Source organism: Condylostylus longicornis, unplaced genomic scaffold (assembly GCF_029603195.1).
Source record: "Condylostylus longicornis isolate FDR11 unplaced genomic scaffold, ASM2960319v2 ptg000037l, whole genome shotgun sequence".
Lineage (NCBI taxonomy): Eukaryota > Metazoa > Arthropoda > Insecta > Diptera > Dolichopodidae > Condylostylus > Condylostylus longicornis.
In genome coordinates this window covers 746811-759115 of record NW_026578006.1, presented here as the reverse complement: position 1 = coordinate 759115, position 12305 = coordinate 746811, and the positions used below count along the sequence as shown (strand labels likewise).

Here is a 12305-nt window from a genome sequence, read left to right as displayed (position 1 = left end):
GCTTTCCCAACAACATGTATTTCGGATAATTTTTGATGGAGCACCTCCCGTAACCTTGGCTACTCGAAGATTCAAAAGCTTCATTTTCAAGTCATCGAGTTGCTTTTGCAACTCTTTTTTATCCTTCGTCCTTAATTCTGAGCACTTACCATCTTGATTTCAAGCAAATATTAAAAAGGATAAATATATATACATAATGATACGCGAAATAGTGTTAAGCTTTTAATAAGTTGTAGTTGTAATAATATTCTGTAAATAAATGTATATCTGTACATATGTAATTTTTTTTTTTTAAAATCCCAAAAATAAAACAGAAAATTAATTCTAGATTTTGTCTTGGGGGCTTATTTTTATGTTGACGTGGGAGACCTGTCTTTCGCGCGGCTTTTGGGCTTCGCCAGGGAGGTTGGCTAGTTTGGATAGGGGGTCTGAGAGTCGGATTGCATGGGGGTTCGTAGGGGTTGGTTTTGGGGGATGAACGGGTGGGCCCACCTCTCTTACTACTACTACCACAACTAATTTTGGATATTAAAATAATTTATACAAAATCATTTTCGGAATTTAAAATAATTAAAAAATAATTTTGATTTTTACCATAGCTAGGTTAGTTTTTAATAAACCATAATTACGAGTATTCCATTCCTTAAGAAAACTTCATAATCACCATATACCTAAAGCAAATAAGACTATATAAAAATGAAAAACCTAATAACTAAGTAATTTTTTTATAATTTTCTTTTTTTTAATAATTTTCTAACTATTTTTAATCCTTGCATGTGAATGTCACATATGTTCGCCCAAAATGTATTTTTAATTGTGTCTCATAATTTATTCTTCTCGCCCCCTCCCCTTCATATCCTTTTTTTTTCAACAATAAGTTTTCATATGAGTTCGTATGAAGGAAAAGTTTGTATGTATGTAAAAACCAAAAAGTAAATATTATGATTCATGAGATTATTAAAATTTTCTATTTTATATTCATTTTCCAGCAATTTGAAGAACTCATCAAATAATAAATATTATGGTTTCAGTTTACATTCATTCTATATTCACCTATATAAAAAAAAAACCAAAAGTAAAACAGAAAATTCAATTTTTTATTACAATAAGAAAAGAATAACCTTCAAAGTAAACAATTTTTAAAACTTTTTCTTATTTTTTTTTGTTTTATTTATTTGAATAATTATTTATATTGTATTTTAATATTAAAATTTCATTAAAAAAGGGAAAAATTAAATATGAAAAATTGATTTTAATTGAAAATTCATTTATCATAAACAAGAAAAACTTTTGGGTTAAACGTTGTGGTGGCGCTCTCATTATACCCGCACGAACGTATGTTTGAAGGGTATACTAAATTTGCATTTGTAACGCTAAGAAATAATCGTCTGAGATATAAACTCAAGTTTATGTTTAGCGTCGAGTTCGGAGTTGGTTTGGCTTTGTCTGTCCGTCTGTCCGCCCTTCCACCCATCTGTTCGTCCGTCCGTCTCTCCCTCTTCAAACACTCATTTAGTTAAGTCAACCAAATTTTGACAAATGAATTAATTTAGTAAATACCAGAACCTTATTTAAATTGTTTATGATTGAGGTACTGGTTCTGGTACCTGCCATATAATTTGAAAGTTATTTGGCTATATCTTAAAAACTGCTCAATCTACGATATTGAAATTTAGTTTTAGTTAAATTTGGTACTTTGGCCATATCTTAGAAAATACTTAAACAACTTAAAGTCTTAGCTATGGAATATTTAATTGCACAGAGTATAATTACAGAGTTAACAAGATTAACTCTATTTTTTCTCATTTCCATTAAAATTGCAATTAAAAATTAAATCAAAAATTCAAAAATGAATTTTGTATACTTATTTCTTGCATACTAACAGCAATTATCCTTGTAGATAGTCACAACTGTATATAAATTTTGATGAGAACTTTAATATTTTTTATATATCTGAATATTAAATTTAAAATTTTCGAAATCACCCAAAAGGTTTAACTCAATAAAATCAAAGGTAACTGTGCACATCTTAAACCGAAATTAATAAAGTTATTCAAAAATATATTTTTTAATAATATTATTTAGTTAAAATTTCACTAAACTTAGTTATGCCTCGTTTATTTTCCTTTTCATCTTTAGATTTACGTTTAGGTGTACGCAGTTTCCCAAAAGAAAGACATAAGTGATTTAGGTCCGTTGTGGTACCGTCGGATCTCAAACTTTTCTCTTCATTAGAACCAGCTCGAGCTTTTCAGAAACCTGCCTTCAGCATTTGCATTCATTAAGTCTGGAGCCTGCTGAATGAAAAAAGATCCAAAAAGCCTCAAATCAGGTGCAAACATTTTTTTAAATTTTTTGGCAAAGTAGGGGTAGTTCAAAATTTTTTCACTAATTTTTTGAATTTTGACAAGGTATGGGTACGTTCAAATTTTTTGAATTTTTGACAAGGGGCACATACAAAATTTTTCATTTTTTGACAAAGTAAAGGTACGTTTAAAATTTTTAAATTTTTTTAAATTTTTTACAAGGTTCAAGCGGTACGTTCAAAATTTTTTAAAAATTTTTGAGTTTTTGACGAAGTACGTTTGAAATTTTTAAAAATTTTTTATAAATTTTTGCTTTTTTAGCAAGGTAGAGGCACGTTCAAAAAATTTTTTGAAAATTGTTGATTTTTTGACGAGGTAGGGGTACGATAGGGGTAGGTTCCTTTCTGTTCACAGTTCACTCTACTACTTATGAGAAAATATAAGTGAGATTGACAAGACAGTTCTTTTTTTAATTCATACCTCACTTTTACTTGTGAATATATTCAAAATTCAGTGTATACTGAATCTTATTTTAGAATTTTAATTTTCCGTGAAATGAGAAATTTTATTGAGAAAAGTTTTTACAAAAGAAACTTAAAATTTTAAGATACAGTACAACTTAATGCATTACCCAATATTAACAAAAAATAATCACTCACTTCCTTCTTATTCGGTGATCAAAACATTGAGATATAGAACGAACCTCAGCAAAATTTTTTTCATTGAAAGCAATTGAATATATAATTGAAAGATTTAAGTTATATTTACCTTTCATATTAAATGTTATCTATACAAAACAGAACTGTTTCAAAAAATTTAACACACATATTCATTCTAACATATACACACAATACTTATGTATATGAGACCAATAATTTTTTTAAATAACACTGCATTATAGTCTGCATTAATTATTATTATTATATGCAAAATATTGCAACATAATTTCAAATGATTTACATTTTTTAAAATATATTGTCGTCCTATTTAATAAAGTACAACAATGCAACAATATTTTTTTATGAAATGCAAATAATATGAAAAAAAACACTCATAAATGTATAATGAGTGTATGTGTTAAATGTACGATAAATCTACTTTTTAATTACAAAATTGAAATTGTAAATTTCTTTTTTTATGTACGATTTTCATTAAAAATAAAATATTTCCATAAATCCTTGCGCTTAAAAATATGCCTAAATATCTGCACATTATGGATAAAAAACAAGCATTATGTAAAAATAAAGTTGGGTCAAACCAATTCTTTGTAATTTAGGACTTTTCCCTCCAACATGTGAAAATACTGTTTTTAAAAACAATTTACATATACCTACTACACTATTAGAATTACTTTAATTCATATACGAATATATTTCAAGAATTGCATATATTTAGGATGAACGATTTATGAAGTCTTTGAAGTAAAGCATAAATAAAATTAAAGAAGGGTTCACATAATGCTCGATTTAAAAGGTTAATTGTGTGAGTTAAGAAAAATAATTAAATTTTTTAATGGCATGAAACTTACCGTTAGCTTTCTCTGTTTATAGAAATTTGAAAAAGTTTGCGGTTTCGGTAATATAAAGCGTCAAAAATTCAAATCTTATAAATTGCGAGAGACGATAACTTGAGAGCGGATGTTTTGATCACTGAACGAGGAAAAAGTGAGTGATTATGTTTAAAAGCCGTTTAAATTTCAGACCTTCACAGCATAGGATCTAGAAGAAAAACGAGTTCAAAAATTTGGGAAAAACGGATTAGAGATTACGGTAAATTTCAACAGGCATTTTGTTTTCATAAAATTAAAATATAGTAGGCTGCGGTAAAAGAAGTTGCAAAATTGGGAAAGTGTCTTTTAGGCTACATTTTTAGGGTTTTAGGGGGATATAACTTTTAGAGGAGGGGAGGTAGGTAGAAATTTTCTTCTGCGAAAATAAGTTTCTAGTAAACATTTATGTTCAAATAATTTTTCTATCTTCAAGGGTGTAGAAGTTTTGATAAACATGTCCATGGACGGAAGGACAGAATTCAAATTTTTTTTTGGAAAAGTGCTAAAAACTAGCATAAGAATTTTCATTTTTATATTCTAATGATTATCAATTATTATTATTTAAATATTGTGCACAATATGTAAAATCAAAATAGAAATTTTTAACAATTTTATTCTCGGGAGCATATTATTATAATAGATAGAAGGAAGGTTATTATTATAATAATTTGAATTTAATATTTTTATAAAAATATAATATGTATGTACAAGTATTTTTAGGAAAAAAGAGTCATGTTTTTTAATAATTCACGCAAAATTGAGATAGAATTAATCATTTGTAATAAGAGACATGCATGGATAGGTAAGAATATGTTAGGGGTATAAAATTTTAGAAAATTCTAGTTTATTTAATTTCAAATATATAGTACGACTAAACATTATAACCAAAGTTCTGTGAGCCCTTAATTTCACTATTAAATTATGTTATTCATGTAAAAAGAAATTTTATAATTTTACAAAAAATATTTTGTTACGTGCGAAATGCTTTTATTGCAAAAATCTTAATGTCATTTAAATTCTTAAAAAAAACATCTTGTATATTATATATAGCTATATATACTCGTATCTGCATATAATGCTCTATATATAATTTCTTATCGAATACATTAAGTGAAGAATTTAATTTTAAATTCCATAATTGTTTTAAAGTTGAACAACCATAATAATGTGCACACGTATTTCTATAAATAATATGAAAATATTATTATGCATACATACATACATACATATATATTGTACATATTTATAAAATAAAATGGAGAAGATGAATTTTGAAGAAATTTTCATGCATTTGTGAATTCTGAATGAATTCTTTATATACATTACAATAAAACTTGTATTTATATAGTTAAAATAGTGGAAAAAAACAGAATTTCTCTTATATATTAATATATAAGTACCTATATATACCCTTAATATAAGAGATTAGTAAAATTATTTTGAAATGTATTAGATATATGAAAAATAATAACATTTAAATGGATGAATACAAGAAAAAAAAAGAAATTTTCCAAACAGCTGAATGTAATAATAAAAGCAACAATAATAATAATAATACATAATAATAACGCAATAAAAACAAAACAAAAAAAAAATGACAACTGCAACAGCAACAGTAGCAGCAATAACAACAATAATAATAAGAGCATTTTATAACAGCAACAATCAAGAAGACTGAAGAGTACTATTTAACATAAAAAGAGAGTTGCAATTTTGGAGTAAAAAAAAATTATCAAAACAAACAAAATCAAAACAAAAAAAAAAAGAGAAGAAAATTTATTAAAACGAAACTTAACGAAAAGCTTTCTAATTGATACACACACACAATTAAATTCCGTACGTGCCAGATGATATAAAAATGTTAGTGTGTTTGTTGACTTTTCAAGCAAAAACAAGAAATCGCTTTCAATTTTTCCTTTCTCACAGAGAAAAAATCAAATAGCTATACAGGAAATTTTTTTTTGGTTTTTTTTTTTTTTGTGTTTTCTACAATTTTTTTTTGTTTTGGTGATTTTTGTTTCTTGTTTTTGATTGAGATTTTTTTTTTCCATAACGAAAAAATATTTCTTTTCTTTTTATTGAAATCAGTGAGCTGCCAGTTCATAACGTAATCGGACGTCGAAAAAAGCAAAAAAAATAGAAAATTTCTGTGTTTTGAATTTTTTTTTTTCCCAAATTAAAAATAAGAAAATTTTTAAAAGAAAAGAAAATCTTTTTGTTTTTTTTTTTTGAGAAAAAATTCTTAAATTTTTTAAATGCTTTTTGAATAATTTTTTTTTTGTTTTCTTTTTTTTTCAATCAAAGTCTGTTTGTTCTTTTTTCAATAATAAATTAAAGTAAAATATTTTTGATAATAGCGAAAAAAATTGAGAAAAATACACTCATTTTAAAAATAATTAAAAAAAAAAGGAAGAAAATAAAAATATTTCCTGTGTAATTTTTTTTTTTTGTTATTTTTTTCTATTATTCCTGAAGATAAGAAAATTCAGTGTACATTTTTTACATATTGTGGAAAAAAATTCTTAAATATTGTATATATATATATATATATATATATACTAATTATATGTTCGAGTGTTAAAAAAAAAAATATTTTTTTACAGTGTAAGAATTTTTTTTCTTTTCCTCTTTTTTTTGTTTTTTTACTTTTAAAATTTTGTTTTCGTTTCATTATCAAATCAATATTTTTTGTCTTATTCGTATAAGATATTTTTAATTTTTATTTTTTATAAAAATTTTATTTTTAAAATCTTAAGTTTCTTTTATTAAATCAAAAAAAAAAAAAACAATATTTTTGAATTTAAATTTACAAAAATTTAATACAGAAGAAGAAAACTGTTATACACAATATTATATACATAAATATAAAAATATGTTTTCTATAAATAATATTTAAAATAAAATACAAATAAAAAAAGATAAAATAAAAAAAAAAATAAAAAATTTAATAAACGCGTGTGGTAATCGGCGCGAATAATTTTTTAAATATTCAAAAATATTAAAATAAATTTTTTTTTTTAAATTTAATATTAAAAAACAATAAACTAAATTGTAATTTTTATTATTAACAAAAAAAACATATTGGTATTTAACTAAAATTTTTTTTTTCAGTGTTTTAAAAGAAAAATGAAATTTTTCGTATTCTTGTAATTCCCAAACAGATGAACTCATAAATATACACGCACTCTACTCCAAACATATATACATAATTATTTAGTTATATGTATAACAATGAAATAAAAAAATAAATATTATTGTTATATATTTAATTTACCATATGATAAAGAAAATATTTAACAAAAGAAAAAAAAAAAAAATTCCTTTTTATTTAAAAATAACCCTTTTTTTTCAAATTATTGATAAAATATTGTAAAAAAAAAAAATATTGGAAAATAAAGAGATAAAGTCTTCTCAATGTATTGTACATTGAAAAGAGAACAATAGCAGTAAAAGAACAAAAAATCAGTAGAAAAAGAAAAAATAATATCGAGGATGAAAATAAGATCAAAAGCGTAAAATAACAAAAACAATAAACAGAAAAAAAGAAAAGTAACAAAACAAAACAAAATTTCTTGTATATGAAAAAAAAAGGAGGTTAAGGAACGCTAACGAAAACAATAAAAAAAACAAAACACAGCAACAAATCGAGTGAAAATACAAAAAAGAAAACAACAATAGTTTTTTTTTAGTTTTTCATTTTAACTGGAAAAATAACCCTTAAATTTTTATTGTTATTTTAATTTCTGTTTTTTATTTTATTTTTTTTTTTGTCTTGTTTTACTCTACTTTTTTTTTATTGTTCAACTCACCACTTTTGGCCCTTCTACATATATATATATATATATAACAGAAATTATAACGTTTTGTACTTACTTATATATACATACATACACGTTAATATACAAGTACATGGATGGATAAATTTAAATCAACATTAAAATATTAATGGCAGAAATTATAAAGTAATTATTTTTATTATTTTTATTATATATATATATTTTTAAATAAATAATTATATTATATAAATATTTTTAATAATACAAAATTATTTTTATTATTATATAAAATAAATCTAGTAATTTAAATTTGATTTTCATATAGGTCCTGCTTAACATATAAATTTTCTGCTTATTTATTACTGATGTGTTATATGAGCTTATGTGTTATACGAGCATAATTGCTTATTATATGTTTGTACATTTTAACCCAAATCCTGTTATTTCATAAACTTTGTGAATGAATAATAATATTTAAATATTTATTATTATTTTTTTTTTATATTGTACATACTTGTTGTTCTATTGTACCTGTTTAAATATTAAATGTATGAAAAAACAACAACAAAAATAGAAAAGTGAAATTTATTTTTGCATAAATTTATACACTCATAGGTTCCATATATATTAAAATTATATATATATATATATAGGTACATTTGTATAGAAGTATGTATACAAGTAAAATTGATTTTAAAATTTTGTATAAGACATGCCAGATATTATTAATTAATAATTACATTTAAGTAATTATTACAACTTTGTAACTATATTTTATATATATATACATACACAAGTATATAATTCAAAATATTACTTAAATTTACTTTTTTACATCCGATTATTTTCTTAACACATATTTTAAAAAAAAAAAGTAATGGGAAATTGGAAATTAGAAAATTGCAGAGAAAATATTAAATTTAATTATTTTGAGCATATTATATAAGATTCTTAATAAATTTCAATTATCCTTTCTAAAGCAAAAATTTCAAAATTATGTAATTATTGAGAAAATTTAGATATACATACAAAAATTACATACTAAGTACACTTAAAGTTATTTACATTACATTCGAACACATTAGTTATGTAATTTTTTCAATATTTCAAAATAAAATAAGTTTTTATTAGTAATTATGATATGAAAATCTTTTTATAAGAAAATTTCCTGTAATTATACATTATGTAATAATTTGAAAATTTAAATTTAATTTAATTGAATAGAAAAATATTATTCTATCTTAACTTTTATTGTACATTAACATTATAGAAGCATTATAGAATTTTACTATAATAACTTTTAAACGGTAATATTCAAGAAACTGATAATTTTCATATTTGAATGAAATCAAAAAACATTAAAGAAAATTTTACAATTTTTCATTATTACATACATATATGAGTCTTTTAAGGCCATCAAAATCATATTTGAGTAGGTATCAGAAAATTCGTACAGAATATTTTTGAAAAACCTAATAATTGTATTTGTAAGTACACTTGTACCCATACATTGTTTTTAAAATTTTATTTTTTGGCTTAAGATGGCTCTTATCAAATTTTAAGATTTAACTATAATTTTTTAATTTTATTCCCAATCATATAGGTAATTTAGATTAAAATTTTATTAATATTACGAAAAAAGTTCATTTACTTTAATAATATTGTTCAAATTATAAAATTCTAAAAATTTTATTTTTGAAATTTAAAAAAATATTTTCTTTGCATATTTATTGGCGAATAATAAAAACATATTTTACATTAAATCGATAGGAAATTTACCGGTCTAATAAAAGTGACAAAATGTTGTACCTAAAATTAATATTTTTCTCATTTTACGATATTACAATTTTGTAAATATGTTAGGTAACCAATACTAAAATCTATTGACATAAAATTATATGATTTATTTTAAGTAATTACCAATTGGTCTAGAATTTGTGAAGATCCAAATTCTTTTGAATTATCGGACAAATCTAAAAGCTAAAATCTCAATATTTCTTGTTATAAATCCTAAAGAGTTCTTTTTAGGATTAGACACTTATTACAGTAACTATTATATACGAGTATAACAGTTTTTACTCTTAAAATAAATATAAAAAATATTCTGAAAATTTATTTTTTCTTGCCTCTTTTCTACATCCTATACAATTTTTCATGATCTTATAAAATTTTTTTTTCATTTTGTATGATTTGGTCACTCTAAAATATGCAAGGATTAATATTATTCACATTTTGTGTAGATATACTCGCATATACATATGCATATGAATAAAATAAATTTTGTAAATTTCAACAAAATACACAATAATAATAAAAAGAGTAAAAAATCTAAAAAAAATTGTAGTGTGTTATATGGGAAAATAAAAAGTTTGTTGAACACATTTTGTAATTCTGCATGGTCGTACACATATAGTACACTTATAATATGTATGTTGATGCTAAATTAAACATATGGAAATATGTATGTATGGAAATATTGTTGTACATATGAGTAGGAATATATATAAATATATATATATATAATTTTTAAATTATACTTGTAAATTATTTTACGTAGTACAATATTAAAATGTCGGTACGAGTAAGCTTATCATGTACCCATTTCTCAAATACATACACATATGAATATTTTTTATGTATATATACAATATGCATAATATCAAAATGTAAAAAAAGGTCATGTTGTTTTTGCTTTTTTCTTGTTTTTTTTTAACTTACAAATATCATCTGAATATTAATTTCATTTTTTGCCTTTGAATTTCAAAAATATATTCTGAACATATAAAAGAATTCTGAATGAGGATTAGAATACATTAAATATAAATATTTAAAATGTGAATACACATATATACATACACAAATATATAGAATATTTATATATTTTATGAGTATATCATTTTTTATATACCAATTGAATCCTTATAGTATAAGGTTATACCCCAATTAAAATTCATAAAATAGTTTTTTTGAAAACTATTTGACACCCGCTATTTTTGGCATTTTCATATATACTATATATACGATATGTATATACTTGTATGAGTACGAATGCAATATATATAGGTATGAATGTATTTTGTATACAATGAATTGGTATTATAGGGATATAAATATGATGAAGTGAAAAGAAACAGGAAATTTATTTTTATGATTTTGGCAAAGTGGTTTTTATTTTTTTTGTTTTTCTGTTGTTGGTTTGTTTTTTTTTGGTATTCTCGATAAAAATCTTATAAAATAGAATTTCATTTCCGGTATTGAAAGGAAATTATATTTAAGGTGAAATGTTATATCAATAATAATATTTTATTTTTGTTTTATTATTCTTATTATAATATGGGAGAATTTTCGTTTCAAAAATGCTTTGTATACAAGCTGTCTCGTGTCTTAATGAACTGATATATATACCAGTGTACGATTAGACAAAATTTTTGTATGAAGACAATGTTAACATCCTTTGACAGACTTAAAATCATCTTCGACAGATTTTTTTCGGGTCATGAATTTTTGCACACGTAAGGGAAATTAAGTTGTTAAATTAAATATTTGAATTACCGGACAGAATCAGAAACCATTTTAAACAGTGTTGTAAAAATTTGGTATAAAAAAACATTTATAATAATTACTTAATTTATCTCAAGAACTCCTAAATCAGATCAGGCAAAAAAATTACTCATACACCAAATAGAAATTCAGTTAACAAGGTTGCTAGCTGTGAGAAAATTAGAAAAATCTATAATGTTAAGTATTCTAGAAAATCAACCATTTTTTTTGAAAAGGAAAATTTAAAATCATGTTATTCCAAAATCTGAATAGATTAAAACTAATGTAGATTTTTTGAAATTTCAAAATTATATTCAATAATGCGCTTGCCTGTTACAAGCACAAATTTATTCTTAAGGGTTATTCAAAAAGTAAATGAATCAGTCCCAGTTAACTTTATGTCCCTATAATTCTGTACCTGTTCAGCCTTGAACATTGTCTACAAAAAAAAATTTGGTCTACTAATAAAGGCCTATGCGGCGACATACAGGAAACCGCTTAGATACGAGACAATCTGAATTATACAATATGCAGAATATATAAAATTTTATTATGAGAAAAAAAAAAAGAAAAACAATAAAAATTCTGTTTATTTTTTAGAAATTTTCACGAAAGAATTATTATTTAAGGTCTGAAGTCATACTTTTTTTTTTTTGCTTCCCTAGTTTGTTTTTTATTTATTTATTTGGTATATCAAATTACAAGGCATATTTTTTATTGTTACTTTTTCTAACTCGCTTACGTTCATAAGTTTACCTTCAATTCTAAATAACGTCATGGATTTTATGGAATATAAAAACAATAGAAAAAATAGAAAAAGTAGAAAAAATTGATTTAGTTCAAAATAAATTTGCATGTATTCCAATAAAATATTAGTCAAAGTCTGAGACTAGGATACAAAGAGCAAAAAAAAAAAGAAAACTGAAAGCCAAGGATTATGAAAAAATTTCGTTTTGTAAAAAAAAAATTGTTTTCCTTGTTTTCCTTGTTTTTATTTTGTGTAATAATTTGAATATTAACTTTAGCTTTCACAAAGTTTAAGAAAAAAATTATTAGAATAAACAATTTTTTTTTTGTATTCGAATAAAATAAAGAGAGAGAACGAGTCCTTGAATTTAAAAAGGTTAAAAGAAA

At 23.0% G+C, this 12305-nt stretch overlaps 1 protein-coding gene across 1 annotated transcript in view; it reads left to right on the top strand.

Annotated features, from left to right (window-relative positions):
- Window positions 1-7679: 7679 nt before the first annotated feature.
- Window positions 7680-12305, top strand: part of LOC129608829 (rho GTPase-activating protein gacF) — a 104522-nt gene continuing 99896 nt past the window's right edge. Inside the window, exon 1 of the mRNA XM_055520572.1 lies at window positions 7680-7817. The gene's annotated coding sequence lies outside the window, so the exon portion shown is untranslated. The remainder of the gene's footprint in view (window positions 7818-12305) is intronic.